Source organism: Oncorhynchus nerka, linkage group LG27 (genome assembly GCF_034236695.1).
Source record: "Oncorhynchus nerka isolate Pitt River linkage group LG27, Oner_Uvic_2.0, whole genome shotgun sequence".
Classification (NCBI taxonomy): Eukaryota; Metazoa; Chordata; class Actinopteri; order Salmoniformes; family Salmonidae; genus Oncorhynchus; species Oncorhynchus nerka.
In genome coordinates this window covers 8,853,694-8,868,320 of record NC_088422.1, presented here as the reverse complement: position 1 = coordinate 8,868,320, position 14,627 = coordinate 8,853,694, and the positions used below count along the sequence as shown (strand labels likewise).

General features: G+C 43.0%; 1 long non-coding RNA gene across 9 annotated transcripts; it reads left to right on the top strand.

The window, feature by feature from the left end:
* The first annotated feature begins 1,098 nt into the window (after positions 1-1,098).
* LOC135565264 (uncharacterized) lies at positions 1,099-14,227 on the top strand. 9 transcript variants are annotated; one of them, XR_010461450.1, is made up of 5 exons: positions 1,099-2,479; positions 4,269-4,477; positions 7,156-10,529; positions 10,657-10,776; positions 12,461-13,948. It is a non-coding gene; the product is annotated as an uncharacterized LOC135565264 (long non-coding RNA). The 9 variants fall into 9 exon arrangements; XR_010461448.1 differs by having other exon boundaries at positions 12,213-13,948; XR_010461446.1 differs by having other exon boundaries at positions 1,100-2,479; positions 10,657-12,509; positions 12,662-13,948.
* Positions 14,228-14,627: the final 400 nt, after the last annotated feature.

Sequence of the window (14,627 nt, the reverse complement as noted above, 5' to 3'; positions counted from 1 at the left end):
CCTTCTTTTCGTTCCCGTTCCTACTCGTCTGGCCGTTCTTCAGTGGGCTCACTCTGCCAAGTTAGCCGGCCATCCCGGCGTTCGGGGTACGCTTGCTTCTATTCGCCAGCGTTTCTGGTGGCCCACTCAGGAGCGTGACACGCGTCGTTTCGTGGCTGCTTGTTTCGGACTGCGCGCAGACTAAGTCCGGTAACTCTCCTCCTGCCGGCCGTCTCAGACCGCTTTCCATTCCCTCTCGACCGTGGTCTCACATCGCCTTAGACTTTATTACCGGTCTTCCTTCGTCAGCGGGGAAGACTGTTATTCTAACGGTTGTCGATAGGTTCTCTAAGGCGGCTCATTTTATTCCCCTCGCTAAGCTTCCTTCTGCTAAAGAGACGGCACAAATCATCATTGAGAATGTTTTCAGAATTCATGGCCTTCCGTCAGACGCCGTTTCGGACAGGGGTCCGCAATTCACGTCTCAATTTTGGAGGGAGTTTTGCCGTTTGATTGGGGCTTCCGTCAGTCTCTCTTCCGGTTTTCACCCCCAGTCTAACGGTCAAGCAGAACGGGCCAATCAGACGATTGGTCGCATCTTACGCAGTCTTTCCTTTCGAAACCCTGCGTCTTGGGCAGAACAGCTCCCCTGGGCAGAATACGCTCACAACTCGCTTCCTTCGTCTGCGACCGGGCTATCTCCTTTTCAGAGTAGCCTCGGGTACCAGCCTCCTCTGTTCTCGTCCCAGCTCGCCGAGTCCAGCGTCCCCTCCGCTCAGGCTTTTGTCCAACGTTGTGAGCGCACCTGGAAGAGGGTCAGGTCTGCACTTTGCCGTTATAGGGCGCAGACTGTGAGAGCCGCTAATAAGCGTAGGACTAAGAGTCCTAGGTATTGTCGCGGTCAGAGAGTATGGCTCTCTCCTCGTAACCTTCCCCTTATGACAGCTTCTCGCAAGTTGACCCCGCGGTTCATTGGTCCGTTCCGTATTTCTCAGGTCGTTAATCCTGTCGCAGTGCGACTTCTTCTTCCGCGACATCTTCGTCGCGTCCACCCGGTCTTCCATGTCTCCTGTGTCAAGCCTTTTCTTCGCGCCCCGTTCGTCTCCCCCCCGTCCTTGTCGAGGGCGCACCTATCTACAGGGTCCGGAAGATTATGGACATGCGTCCTCGGGGCCGTGGTCATCAGTACCTAGTGGATTGGGAGGGTTACGGTCCTGAGGAAAGGAGTTGGGTTCCATCTCGGGACGTGCTGGACCGTTCGCTGATCGATGATTTCCTCCGTTGCCGCCAGGTTTCCTCCTCGAGTGCGCCAGGAGGCGCTCGGTGAGTGGGGGGGTACTGTCATGTTATGTCTTGTCCCTGTGCTTTCTCTTCTCTTCGTTTCCCCCTGCTGGTCGTATTAGGTTACTATCTCTCTCTCTATCGTTCCGTTCCTGCTCCCAGCTGTTCCCCATTCTCCTAACGACCTCGTTTACTCTCTCACACCTGTCTCCTCTTTTGCCCTCTGATTAAGTCTCTATTTCTCTCTCTGTTTCTGCTTCTGTCCTTGTCGGATTCTTGTTTGCTTTGCCCTTGTCCCGTCCTGTCGTAATCTGCCTCTTCATCAGATGCTGCGTGTGAGCAGGTGTCTCTGTCCTCTACGGCCCGTGCCTACCCGGAGGGACCAGCAGTCTGTTGCCGCTAGCCCTGCTATTCTCCTCTACTACTACAAGGGGGACTCTCCTGTAAAGATAGAGGATTTATGTTTTCCCTGTTTGGACATCTCCTGTAAAGATTGAGGATTTATGTTTTCCCTGTTTGGACATTAAAAGACTCTGTTTCTGTTAAATCGCTTTTGGGTCCTCACTCACCTGCATAACATTTACCCAGCTGAAAATGAATAGTGGCTGACAGCAGTATGCTAACCCAATGTTAACTTTTATTCCTTTCCTTAACCCTTACCTTAACCTCACTGAAACTATACCTAACCTTTACCTTAACCCAACCCTAGGTCCTGAACCTAACCTTCATTTATCTCAACCCCTATGCCTTTCTTCTGCCGGTTGAATATCCACTTCCTTATTAACGTCATTACTGTTGTTGTTGTTGATAACTGTATCTGTGCAGGTTGTAAATAGTTGCATTAGTGAAGCATCATTTGTAGGAGTCATTTCTACAAGCATAAACATCAGAGACAACCATTGTTGTAATATCACACAAATTGCATTGGGAATTTCATTTTGCTTCAATCAGAGAGAGAGAAGATAATAGAGGCAACGAAAAGAGATGAGATGGCAGAAGAGGAAAGAAGGGAGATCCTTGAGAAGAGGGGTGAGTTAGAGGACACTGAAGAGGAGGAGGAGAAGGACGATGACAAGGAGGACATTCTCCCACCCGATAAAAGTATCCGAAGGAGAGCTGTGGGCTGGGTAAACAAGAAGTGGGAGAAGAGGAACCTCAGAAAGATAGAGAGAACGTATCAGAGAGAGGCTGAGGAGGGCTATAAGATCGTCCACATAGGGTAAGACCTGTTTTCCCTCTACTTATGACGTCATCCTCTGTAGTCTCCTCTACACACATAAGTTCCACACCAGTCATCATGTTGCATCATTGTTTCAATATAAAACTACTGTCCAAAATGGTCAAGCTGATCTGGTATCAACTTAAATGTAATGTACACAGGGAATTTAGAATGAAAACCTCAACTGGATCTCAATGACCCTGGTCTAAAGTAGTGCATCATAGCCTTTTGAGGCCCTAAGAAACATTTTGTTCAGGTTTTTGACTTCATTTCCTCCAAATCTACACTTTGCAACGGGGCGTAGAGAACATGTTGCGGTTTTTAAACAAGTTTGCTGCAATTCTACACATTTTCCCACGGGGTGGAGAGAAGAATTAGCTGTTTTAAACCTAATTTCCTTCAATTCTACACATTTTCCCATGGGGTGGAGAGAAGAATTAGCTGTTTTAAAGCTAATTTCCTTCAATTCTACACATGTTCCCATGGGGTGGAGAGAAGAATTAGCAGTTTTAAACCTAATTTCCTTCAATTCTACACGTTCCCATGGGGTGGAGAGAAGAATTAGCAGTTTTAAACCTAATTTCCTTCAATTCTACACATTTTCCCATGGGGTGGAGAGAAGAATTAGCTGTTTTAAACCTAATTTCCTTCAATTCTACACATTTTGCCATGGGGTGGAGAGAAGAATTAGCTGTTTTAAACCTAATTTCCTTCAATTCTACACATTTTGCCATGGGGTTGACAGAAAATGTTGGCAGTTTGAATCTGACACCATGCCGAAACGTGTCCGCATGCGCAAATTGATTTTGTCCACCCACACCAAACGCAATCACGACACGCAGGTTGAAATATCAAAACAAACTGAACCAATTATATTCATTTGGGGACAGGTCGAAAACTATTAAACATTTTTGGCAAAATAGCTAGCTAACTTGCAGTTGCTAGCTAATTTGTCCAGGGATATAAACGTTGAGTTGTTATTTTACCTGAAATGGGCCTCTTCTCTGAAAATGAATCCCTACATATAATGGTCAACTGAATCGTTTCTTCTTTGGACTTTATATGGCGATTGGCATGTAACTTTCATAATAAGGTGTATTACCACAACCGACCGACTTCAGTTCATCTTTCAATCACCCACGTGGGTATAACCAATGAGGAGATGGGAGAGGCAGGACTTGCATCGCGTTCACGGTAACAAATAGAAGCAACTTCTATTTTCGTGCTTGGAAACGCACATGCGAACAGTGTGGATGCAATGATTGAATAACATGTATGTGTAAATTTATTTTGCAATGCTCGCGCACGCATTGTGTCCGGTTTGGGTAGCGTGTCAATTTACACATTTTGCCATGAATGCGAGTGACTAACAAGATCAATGGAAGCCCACTACAGGTCAAGGCCCCTGGGCACGTGCCCTGTGTGCCTTGCGTGCCAGGTCTGTAATTCCACCCCAAAAGTTTTTTTGGGGGGGGGGTCAGGGGGCCCCAAGTTGCCACGAAGCCCTAAGCTATCGCATATGCCTAGGGCCGGCCCTGGCACTATACAAAGAATAGGTGCCATTTGAGACTCATGTTAAATTTTGGGTCAGGTCAATTCGGGAAGGGACTTATTGCACTTTATTGACAAATTCCATGTCTTGCTCAATTGTAAAAAGAAGGGGGGGGAAAGTAAATAATCATTGAGATCCAACTGGGTTTTCTATTCCTAATTCCCTGTGTCCATTACATTTAAATTGATACCAGATCCACTAAGTTGAATGAGAACTCTACTTCTTCTCCCCTTCCAGTCATCCCTGGACCCATAAGGCTAACCATGACCCGGGCAGAGAGAGAGAGGAAGGAGCTCCTGAAGACAGAGGAGAGAAGGAATAAGATGGAGGATTGCAGTGGAGAGAGCAGTCCCTGCTTAATAAACGGACTCATCAGAAACTTAAAGAGGAGAGGGAGAGGATGAAGGAACAGTACCTAAAAAAACAAGCAAGAGATTTAAGATGGGGTAAAGAATGTTTAAAAATGTATTCATGTTTTACAATGTTATATATATGTTATATAGCATTCCTGCTGTCTGTTGAGAGCTGGAACTCGACGAAGCCACAGTACCACTGAGGACCACTTCTCTACTCAATCTTTACTCATGATTTACCTTCAGTAATGAACAAATCAAGAGTGGTCATGTATGCTGATTATTCTACAATGTATAGTGCAGCATCAGAATGTAATGAGCTAACAAATGTACTGAGCAGTGTCCAGTTATATGGTCAATCCCTGGTCCTGTCACACTTAGAGTACTGTCCGGTTATATGGTCAATCCCTGGTTCTATCACACTTAGAGTACTGTCCAGTTATATGGTCAATCCCTGGTCCTGTCACACTTAGAGTACTGTCCAGTTATATGGTCAATCCCTGGTCCTATCACACTTAGAGTACTGTCCAGTTATATGGTCAATCCCTGGTCCTATCACACTTAGAGTACTGTCTGGTTATATGGTCAATCCCTGGTCCTATCACACTTAGAGTACTGTCCAGTTATATGGTCAATCCCTGGTCCTATCACACTTAGAGTACTGTCCAGTTATATGGTCAATCCCTGGTCCTATCACACTTAGAGTACTGTCCGGTTATATGGTCAATCCCTGGTTCTATCACACTTAGAGTACTGTCCAGTTATATGGTCAATCCCTGGTCCTGTCACACTTAGAGTACTGTCTGGTTATATGGTCAATCCCTGGTCCTATCACACTTAGAGTACTGTCCAGTTATATGGTCAATCCCTGGTCCTATCACACTTAGAGTACTGTCCGGTTATATGGTCAATCCCTGGTCCTATCACACTTAGAGTACTGTCCGGTTATATGGTCAATCCCTGGTTCTATCACACTTAGAGTACTGTCTGGTTATATGGTCAATCCCTGGTCCTATCACACTTAGAGTACTGTCCGGTTATATGGTCAATCCCTGGTCCTATCACACTTAGAGTACTGTCCGGTTATATGGTCAATCCCTGGTTCTATCACACTTAGAGTACTGTCTGGTTATATGGTCAATCCCTGGTCCTATCACACTTAGAGTACTGTCCAGTTATATGGTCAATCCCTGGTTCTATCACACTTAGAGTACTGTCTGGTTATATGGTCAATCCCTGGTCCTATCACACTTAGAGTAGTGTCCAGTTATATGGTCATCTGCAGCAAAGTCAGATCTCAAAATGGTTCTAAACAGGGCTGGTAGATTAGCTCTTCATTGTTCTAACCAGGGCTGGTAGATTAGCTCTTCATTGCTCTAACCAGGGCTGGTAGATTAGCTCTTCATTGCTCTAACCAGGGCTGGTAGATTAGCTCTTCATTGCTCTAACCAGGGCTGGTGCTCTTCATTGTTCTAACCAGGGCTGGTAGATTAGCTCTTCATTGCTCTAACCAGGGCTGGTAGATTAGCTCTTCATTGCTCTAACCAGGGCTTGTAGATTAGCTCTTCATTGCTCTAACCAGGGCTGGTAGATTAGCTCTTCATTGCTCCTAACCAGGGCTGGTAGATTAGCTCTTCATTGCTCTAACCAGGGCTGGTAGATTAGCTCTTCATTGCTCTAACCAGGGCTGGTAGATTAGCTCTTCATTGCTCTAACCAGGGCTGGTAGATTAGCTCTTCATTGCTCCTAAACAGGGCTGGTAGATTAGCTCTTCATTGCTCCTAAACAGGGCTGGTAGATTAGCTCTTCATTGCTCTAACCAGGGCTGGTAGATTAGCTCTTCATTGCTCTAACCAGGGCTGGTAGATTAGCTCTTCATTGCTCCTAAACAGGGCTGGTAGATTAGCTCTTCATTGCTCCTAAACAGGGCTGGTAGATTAGCCTCTTCATTGCTCTAAACAGGGCTGGTAGATTAGCTCTTCATTGCTCTAAACAGGGCTGGTAGATTAGCTCTTCATTGCTCTAAACAGGGCTGGTAGATTAGCTCTTCATTGCTCTAACCAGATTATCTGACCGTATGAATATTATCCAAATGCATCAGAATCTCTCATGGCCTCACGTTGAAAACAAATTACTATCCAGTCTTCTGATTATTTTAGGAATGTTTTTTTTTTTTTTCATTACGTATTTTTTAGGCCAGTTAGTATATACTAGCAACACACACAACCACCAAACCAGACAGGCAAATTCAGGGCAGCTAAGACAACCCAAGCCAAGGACAAATTGCCTTAAATCAACAGTTTTATAAAGAGCCATAGCTGAATGGAACTCTTTACCAATCCATATTTCTCAGGCAAAAAGTAAACACCCCTTCAAGAAGAAAAGAAAATAACATCTAATGCAATAGACCATATGACTGGACAGGAAGTAGAAAGAACATCTAATGCAATAGACCATATGACTGGACAGGAAGTAGAAAGAACATCTAATGCAATAGACCATATGACTGGACAGGAAGTAGAAAGAACATCTAATGCAATAGACCATATGACTGGACAGGAAATAGAAAGTATCAACTGAATGTTAAATGTGTTTCCTGTCACGTGTTTTAATTGTCTGTACTGTCTACTTGTTGAATGTTTGAAGTCTTGATTTGTGAATGTTTGTAATGTCTTGTTAATTGGTGTTGGACCCCAGGAAGATCAGCTGGAGTTACGGCGTTAGCTAATGGGGATCCTACTAAATATGACAAATGACATGTTCTATTACAGAGGAGTCAACTATACACATCTATTTTAGACCATAGACCTTGTTCCACCCTATAAAAGTATCCGAAGGAGAGCTGTGGCCTAAGAAGTGGGAGAAGAGGAACCTCAAAAAGATAGAGAACATATCAGAGAGAGGCTGAGGAGGGCTATAAGATCATCAACAAAGGTAAGTCCTGTTTTCTCTCAGTTCATAACGTTTAATGACTCCAACCTAAGTGTATGTAAACTTCCGACTTCAACTGTATGTACAGTCCTTTCTAGTGGGGCGACAAATGAGTTGAACAGGAGAAGAGGATGAGGTTGGTGGTGGAGGAAGAGCAGTGGGGGTGGTGGGTAGAACAGCTGCAGTGACGTTGATTGGTTGCTCTGGCTCATCACTTGTTGACTAAAAGAAAGAAAGATTTAGACATTTGTTGGACATTGCCATAGTTCAACAGCTGAAAAGCCTTCATTAACATACTCCCAGAGATAGAAAGACATCCAGTATTCACTGAATGAAGGAGCCTATTTACAATTTCATTCATCAATTCAATAAATGATACTATAGTACATTCAATGACGTTATTATTGTGGACTATAGGCTACTCCTGTATCTACCTTCTACAATACCCTCATCATTGAATGAAGCAGCATACCTATCCACATTTACAATGGTAGATGTGGTGGTGGTAGGGATGGTAGGTGTGGTGATGTTAGGTGTGGGGATGGTAGGTGTGATGATGGTAGGTGTGGGGATGGTAGGTATGATAGGTGTGGGGATGGTTGGTGTAATGGTAAGTGGAGTGGTTGTAGGTGTGGTGATGGTAGGTGTGGTTATGGTAGATGTGATGATGGTAAGTGTAGTGATGGTAGGTGTGGTGACGGTATGTGTTGTGAAGGTAGGTGTGGTTATGGTAGATGTGATGATGGTAGGTCTGATGGTAGGTGTGGTGAAGTAATTATGGTATGGTTTTTGTGGTGATGGTATGTATGATGGTAGGTGTATGGATGGTAGGTATGGTGGGTGTAATGGTAGGTATGGTGATGGTAGGTGTGATAGTTGTGGTAGGTAGGTATGGTATGGTAGTTGTGGTAGGTAGGTAGGTAGGTTTGGTGGGTGTGGTGATGGTACATGAGGTAGCTGTGGTTATGGTAGGTGTGGTGATGGATGGTTTGGTGAAGGTAGGTATGGTAGGTGTGTTAGGTTTTGTGATGTAGGTGTGAGAGAAGTGGTGATGGTAGGTAAGTTTGGTAGGTTTGGTGATGATAGATAGGGTAGGTATGGTGATTATAGGTGTGGTAGTTTGGGTAGGTTTGTTAGGTGTGGTAAGTTTGATGATAGTAGATGTGGTGTTGGTGGATTGTAGGTGTGTTGATGGTAGGTAGGGTAGTTGTGGTGGGTAGGTTTGGTAGGTGTGGTGATGGTAGGTTTTGTAGTTGTGGTGATGGTAGGTGTGTTAGTTTTAGTAGGTTGGTGTGGTGGTTGTGGTACATAGGGGTGGTAGTTGTGGTAGGTAGATGTGGTAGTTGGGATAAGTAGGTGTGGTAGTTGGGATAAGTAGGTGTGGTAGTTGTGGTAGTTGTGGTACATAGGGGTGGTAGTTGTGGTAGGTAGGTGTGGTAGTTGTGGTGTTGGTGGATTGTAGGTGTGTTGATGGTGGGTAGGATAGTTGTGGTAGGTCGATGTGGTAGTTGTGGTAGGTAGGTTTGGTAGTTGTGTTTGGTAGGTGGGGTAGTTGTGGTACATATGTGTGGTGGTTGTGTTAGGTAGGTTTGGTGATGGTAGGTTTTGTAGTTGTGGTGATGATAGGTGTGGTAGGTGTGTTAGTTTTGGTAGGTTGGTGTGGTGGTTGTGGTACATAGGGGTGGTAGTTGTGGTAGTTGTGGTGATTAGGGTTGGGCGGTATCCAGATGTTCATATTGTCATACCATCCTTCTCTCATACCGGGATTAACAGTATTACTGGCATAGCACATGAGTGGGTGCTAAAAACACAAGAAAAACCTATTGCCCTCTATTTCCAGAATGCTAACAAATTAGCACAAACTGATAGCAAATTCACATAGACGCTGTTAGCTAAATGCTAACAACGGAAAACAAACTAGCTAATTGCAAAGCAGTGGAGGCTGCTGAGGGGAAGACAACTCATAATCATGTCTGGAATGAAGTCAATGGAGTGGTATCAACCACATCAAAGATTCCAGACATTATTATGAGCTTCCACTGTTGCAAAGAAAGGCAAATCCAGCTCATAAAGTGATGTAAGGGATAATCAACGAGGGACTATGAGTTCTATGGTAAATAATGAACACTGTGGAACTGACCTTCCATGGACTTGCATTATTTTCCAGAGAACCATAAAGCCCTGAGTTGATTATCCCTTTTATACCATGGCTATAATTTAACACATTTGCTGGTAGAAATGTGTTCAAGTAGCTAGCAAGTTTACTAGATAGCTACAGTAGTTGCCTTGGTAACCAAACAAACATACTTGCTAGTTTAGATAACCAAACCATCAGTCCTAGCTTGCTATTATGAAAACCTAATTCAACAACACCAATAATGTTTTCAATTTGACTTCATTTGTAATGTCCAAAAGTCCAAACGTAATTACCATGGATTGGAGGGAAGAGGTCTGTGAACCAATATCTGAAGTTTTAGGGAAGCATTTTTCAGGTAAAGTCAATTCAAATTAATTTAATAAAAATTGAAAGTAAGTTTATTAGTGGGATGTGGTTCCTGAACCAATGACAGTTGTTCGTATTCATTAAAGTAATATGGGGTGGAAGCTATTGACGTTTTAAGAAAGTATCTTTACTGTAAAGTCAATTTAAGTTGGTAGAATATCACCAAAGTCAAGAAATACAAAAGCAATTGATATTGATTGGAGGGATGAGGTCCCTGAACCAATCACAGTTAGTTTAACTCATGAATGTCAAATGGGTGGAATCTATTGACATTTTAAAGTATTATTCATGCAAATTTAATTAACGTTTGTAAAAAAGTATCCAAAGTCAACAAATACAACACAAATTACTGTTGATTGGAGGGATGAGGTCCCTGAACCAATATCAGTTGATTGTATTCATGAAAGTTATATGGAGGGGAAGATATTGATGTTTTTTTGAAGTACTTTTATGTAAAGTGATTTATTTTACATTTTGTAGATTTTAGAGAAGTAAAATAAAATGTAACTAATTGCATTCCAGAAAAGAGGTCTCTTATCAGTGTCAAATTTGTTTGAGATCTCTATGTCATGTCGTTGAGAAGGTATTGATATTTTCCATTTACAGGCAATTGTATGCGATGCAGTTTTAAGACGGTTCCTTAACCCTCTGAACAGAGGATGGCACATTTTTAGCTACATTTCACCTCCAAAAAGTGAATGACACCGAATGGTAAAAACAAGGGGTTTAACTTATTCACTATCATCAGCTGATTTAGAATATTACATTTATTTGTTTTTTATTTATTTAACTAGTTCAGTCAGTTAAGAACTAATTCTTATTTACAACAACTACCTAGGAACAGTAGGTTAACTGCCTTATCCAGTTGTCTTGAAAGAACCATAAATCCAGAGAATGACAGACTTTGATGCCAAACCGCCGCTACACCTTCCTGTTCAAGTGAGCACAACACAACAAGGTGAGTCCAACAATGTATTGACTGCTGCTCTATAAATGATGTAATATGCCAGGGAGATGTGTATACTGTAGATAAGAAAGTAATACTAAGTGTATGTTGTGTAGTAAGCTGTTAGTAGCCCATGTGCCTCACCCTAATAATGTTGTCCCTTTCCCTTCTCATAACTTAGCCTACTGCTCTGACTTGGTGGTGCACATGTAGACTATAGCCTGTTTTAGAGAAATGTAATCATCAAATATTGTAAGAGCTTTCATTGTCTGCTTATATGCAGTTATGACTTGGTGTACAGGGAGAATACTGTAAGAATGGCCCATGTTCAAAATTCTGTCGCTGCACATTTCAAAAGTGCTGAACACATAGTTATATTGACGACGTCCATCCTAGGTCTCTCATTGTCTTAATCTAAATGACAGATATCCTATAGTCCACTCGTTGTCCCCTTGTGCCATAGTTTGTACATCACAAGTGTCAGTAGAAACCACATTTGTTTTCCCCACCAAGATGTACATGCTGCAATCACCACTGGGTGGGTGAATTATAACATATCAACCCTGTTACCTATAGATACAGTCTAGAAATGTTTAAACTATTTACATGTGTTTGGTAAGCTTGCATTCCATTCCCCCTGTCACATGGGGATCTATGGTTGATTCTAGATGAAATAGTCAACTCTGTTACAGTCAACCCTGTCACTTTATTTGGCACTTAATAGGCACTTGCTATAGTATGTATTTGTTACTGTTGAGATGGGAAAACATGTTTTTTATTAAGTTGAACATGTGCTCTTTATGACAGAATGTTAGAATTAGGGGAAATATAAAGTTACACTCCCCAAAAGGTACTCAATTGGTGGAATGACCCAAGTACTGAACTGGAGGTGGGAGAGCTAACGATGCGTCTACTGTTGCTCTCTCCTCAGACTCTTAGAGAAGCTATTTCAATCTGATATTTCTCCTATGGTCTAAAATAGATGTGTATAGAGGACTCCTCTCTAATATAACATGTCACACATTGTATCAAACTGATGGAATGTTAGGTGTCTCATTGAAAGTCTAACATCTACCATGACTACTGCATGTTTCAATTCTAATAAATAACAAAACAATCCACACCGTAACAACAATATTGCTTTTTTACTAAATGATTTTATTAAAGAATAAAACTTTGCTAACAAAAATGACATCATCAAACATCACTGGCCTGACTTGAGCAGCTCTGCCCGGGGATGGAGCCAGCAACTTAGCTGCTACCGGTCCGGTCCAGGCTACCTGCAGACCTCCTCCCAGACCTCATTTTCAGCACCAACAGGAGAGGTGGTGGAAATGATCAGAGTTGCATTCAACTTGAATAAAGATGAGAAACTCTGGTCTGTGGAGCCACTGGTCTGAGGGGAGGACTTCTGTTTAAACCATTTCCATTTTTGGGATATTTTCTAGGACTGTAGAGGTGGTAAGCAGAGATGAATTTAACTAGGATACAGATGAGAGTCTCTGTTCTTGGGAGGAGGGTCACTGACCTTCGATGGTTTGTTGCCTGATAAAGAGGATACTTGCTGGCTTGAGGAGACTATAATGTTTTGAGGAGGAAATGTGGCTCGATGACTTAAAGAGGAGGAGGAATTATTGGGCGACACTTTTAATTACCAACGTAACCTCAGTGGAACTGTGGCTTCATCGAGTTCCAGCTCTAGGCAGACAGTACGTCAGGAATGCTGTAAGACATCACAGAGACAGGTAAGTATCTATATATTTACATGTGTGTTGCATGTACACTAAACCCTCACATTTGGATAATGTCACTTTTTAAAGTGATGACATGTATATTAACAGTGTAAAACATGAATAGATGTTTAAACATTCTTTACCCCATCCTAATTTTCTTCCAGATGCTTGGCTTTTTCTTTGTCTTTGTGTTGGAGATTGGCTCTGATGTTTCAGCCTCTTCTGGACCTTCTAGCTGCTGGCTGTCTGGCCCCCCCTGATGGTTCTCTGGCCCCTCCTGCTGGTTCTCTGAACTCCCCTCCTGGTTGTCTGCCCATGCCTGTTGCCTCCTTGGCCTTTCCTGGTGGCCATCAGCAGATCCAGTGGGCTCTTGGCTTACTTGTTGGCCTGTGGCCCACCAGGGCAACTCCTGACCGTGGTTGTAATCGTGGCTGTGTTGGGTGGTTAGACACCGGGTGTTGATTTGAGCATCAGCCTCCAGATTCATCTGATCCAGGTAGTTTTCCTTCATCCTCTCCCTCTCCTCCATCAGTTGTTGATGAGTGTGTTTTTTAAGCAGGGACCGCTCTCTCCACTGCTTGTTGAAATCCTCCATCTTCTTCCTTCTCTCCTCAGCCTTCAGCAGCTCCTTCCTCTTCTCCCTCTCTCTCTCTGCCCGGGTCATGGTGGATGTTAGCCTTGTGTGTCCAGGGATGGCTGGGAGGGGAGAAGAAGTAGAGTTTACATTCAACTTAGTTGATCTGGTATCAACTTAAATGTAATGGACACAGGGAATGAAGAATAGAAAACACAATTGGATCTCAATGATCTTTACTCTTTTCAGTTAAGCAAGGCATGGAATGTGTCAATAAAGTGCAATAATTCCCATCCCGAATTGTCCTGGCCCTAAGTTGAACATGAGTCCAGAATGGCACCTATTCTTTGTATAGTGCCAGGGCATATGTGATCGCTTAGGGCCCCATGGCCACTAGTAGCCCCCGGATCCCCCCAAAACACGTTTTTGTGTGTGTTTTTTAGGAACTCTTTCTGGTTCTTTACTTAGTCTTGAGAGTTAGACTAGTAGATGACTCAAGGTACCATTTAAAAACGTGGTTGTTATCAGCAGTATTTTTCTTGTTATGTCAGTCAGTCACTCAATGAGCCATGTCAGCTAACATATTCTTTGGACAGTAGTTTTATATTGAAACAATGATGCAACATGATGACTGGTGTGGAACTTATGTGTGTAGAGGAGACTAAAGAGGATGATGTCATAAGTAGAGGGAAAACAGGTCTTACCTATGTGGACGATCTTATGGCCCTCCTCAGCCTCTCTCTGATACGTTCTCTCTATCTTTCTGAGGTTCCTCTTCTCCCATGTTTTATTCACCCAGCCCACAGCTCTCCTTCTGATACTTTTATCAGGTGGGAGAATGTCCTCCTTGTCATCTTCCTTCTCCTCCTCCTCTAACTCACCCTCTTGTACTCAAGGATCTCCCTTCTTTCCTCTTCCACCATCTCCTTTCTTTTTTTGCCTCTATTATATTTTCTCTTTCTCTCTGATTAAAGATAAATGGCATTTAATGGCTTTCTTTCTCTCTGCTCCTCTCTCTCCTCCTCTCTCTGCCTCTCCTCCTCTCTTTAGTCTCAACATTTCTTTCTGTCTAGCAATTTCAATCTCTTGTTTTCTATCCTGCTCCTCTTGTTGTCTTGCCCTCTCCTGTTTTCTTTCCATCTCCAGCCGTCTTTCCTCCTTCTCCTCCTGATTTGTTGTCCTCTTTCTATGTGTTCTCGTTCCCCTTCAACACTTCTAACCTCCTCTCTTTACGCCTATTGAAGACTTCCCGTGCTTTTGCTTTAACATTAACTACTACATGTTTCTTCATGCTTACTTCCTTTCCTCTCTCTTCTCTTTCCCTGTACTCTTCCTCTGCTTCCTTAATCACTTCCTGCTTTTCTTCCATCTCTCTCTCTGTTCTATCTCCAGTTCATTCTGTCCCTCAATTTCCCCAAAATATTTTTCTGCCCCTCCTTTCTTCTTCCTGCTTCCTCCCTTTCTCTCATAATCATCTTTTCTTTCTCCATCTCTTTCTGTTGCTGATCTTTTAATTCCATTTTTCTCTCTGATCTCTCATTGTCTTTCTCCCTTTC